A 2,543-nucleotide genomic window follows, 5' to 3' on the forward strand; every position below is an offset into this window, starting at 1 on the left:
TTCCCTTATAGGATCCCTGTGCTTACATTGGGCCCACCAGCATAAGAAAGAATAATCTCCCCATATCAAGATCCTTAATTTAATCATAGCTGCAAAGTCTCTTTGCATGTAAGTGACATATTCACAGGTTCATGGGGTTAGGACACATACATATTAGAGAAGGGGCATCATTCTTCCTCCACAGGTATACAAGAACTCTCTGTTCTACCTCTGCAACTTTTCATACTCTGATTTTGCCTCAGATTGCATAAGTCTTTTGCTTTTTACTATCTTTGCAACTTTTCTGTAAGTATAAAATTATTTCAAAATAAAACTTTTTTTAAAAGAATACAGCAATAACTGTATGACAACCTATGATAGACATAAATTGCATTAAAATCACAGATTCATAGATTCTCCAGGTTGTATAGGAACTTAAAGATATTTCTGTTGTTGACCAAATTTTGGAGGTCCTTAGGAATTATACTCTGTGGAGAAATAGAGCTGTCTGAAAATAACCCCTTGAGATCTTTCTGGAAAATATTTGGCACTGAGCTAGCTGGGACTAAGAGCCCCTCCAGCGCCTCAGTGGTTGGTAAGCCAGGGCGTTATCAAGGTAATTGATTTAAAACATGTGTCTTGCACAGCTGAAAACATAATTCTCTCCCACTCTCCCCCTACAAAAACAGCTTCTAGAAGCAGAGGCCTTTGACCTCATGCCAAAACCAAAATTTATATTATATTATATTATATTGTATTGTATTGTATTATGTTATATTATATTATATTATATTATATTATATTATATTATATTATATTCTCTCTAAAGAAAGTAGTTGATGTGCTGGGGGATACTTTCTAGGATAAGTGTGGTAAGTTTGGAAAGGGAAGCTGAATAGAGCAGAGCCAACTCCAGAGATCTCCAACAGACACTGAGAAAAAGGTGTAAAGGAAGAAAACACACAGAGCAGCTACAATGAAGGCAGATCAACTCCCAAGTAAACACTCTCTTATAATTATGGCTGTCAAGAGGAGAGAGGGTCCTCAGCCTGCCAGCCTGTTCTAATCCCACAAACCCAGTGTAAATGCCTCTCCCACTTATAAGCCATAATTGACTTTTCCATGCAAAGAAGACACTTGTTGGAAAAAAGGGCCCATCTTTACTCATAAATATGCAATAATTTTGGTGCATGGTAATACAATTTATGGAGGTGAGGACGATGAAAGGAATGTTAGTTTGGAGTTAGTGACAGAGACCTGGGGAAATGGGTGGAAGAAATCCAGAATTCTATTTTAGACATGTTAATGTGGGTATGACAAAATATCAAACATCAACTCTGGAAAAAGAAATGCAACTTTTTAAAACTCTCCTCTCAAAATCAAAATCTCTCAGATTGAGTGAAAACAAAATACAAATATATGCTGCTTTTTTAAGACACAACGAAAACCAAATGATACTAAAAAATTAAAATTAAAAGGTTATAGTGGCTGCCAACAAATGAAAATAACCCAGAGGCAGGCATTTTAGTATCGAAGTAGAATTCAAGGCAAAATGCATTAAGTAGGGAAAAGGTTACTTTACACAGATAGAAAGTGTAGCCTATAATGAAGACCCTAACAATCATGAACTTTGGAAATGAATGAATTACACAGCATCAAAGTGTCGGACAAAAACCATTAGGAATGCAGGAGAAAACTGATGGAAACTATTAGAGTAGAAGGCTTTTAGTGCTATCAAATGTCAAAGAGTAAGTAAGCCAAAAATAAATAACAGAAGTAAATAAACACCAGGCTCCACAAATACAAACTTCTATACTTTAGATTTCTGAATGCCCTGAAGCTTCACCCACATCTCCACGACACTGAATAACTTCTCAGCAAAGGCTGGAGTTAGGAGAACTACAGGTTGAAGCTCTTGAGAGAAGGGGTGATAAGGAGCTAGCTGGCTCTTCAGACCCCTCAGAAAACTTCCCTGGATTAAAGATGATATATGTGAGAAATAAATACAGAACTAGATCAGTGACGGACCCAGAACACTGGCAGGGGACCAAGGAGCTGTAAGTTGCTCTTCCTGTGTTAACTGCCCTGGTAAGACAGGGGCAGGAGGAAAAAGTTGTCTGGTTATATTCCAGACACTTCTGAAGATTCTGATACTGAAACTATAGGAACCAGGACTCCCTCCTCAGACTTACCAGGGAAGTGGGGAAAAATCTCACCTCCATACTGCAGCTTCCCCTCTAGGCACCATCTAAAGCTCTGAAAATCTTTAAAGTGAATGTCAAATGAAGCGGGTCTTCTGGGGTCTTCTAGCTGGGTTCCTGAGGACTAGGAGGGCCATTTGCTTCATAAATCCTACCCAGTTTAGGGCATGATACCAATAAAAGGCCCTGAGGGGGGCTTCCCTGGTGGCGCGGTGGTTAGGGGTCCGCCTGCCGGTGCAGGGGACACGGGTTCGTGCCCCGGTCCGGGGGGATCCCACGTACCGCGGAGCGCCTGGGTCCGTGAGCCATGGCTGCTGAGCCTGCGCATCCGGAGCCTGTGCTCCCCAACGGGAGAGGCCGCGG

The sequence above is a fragment of the Lipotes vexillifer genome, unplaced genomic scaffold (assembly GCF_000442215.2).
Source record: "Lipotes vexillifer unplaced genomic scaffold, Lipotes_vexillifer_v1.1 scaffold319, whole genome shotgun sequence".
NCBI classification, from domain to species: domain Eukaryota; kingdom Metazoa; phylum Chordata; class Mammalia; order Artiodactyla; family Lipotidae; genus Lipotes; species Lipotes vexillifer.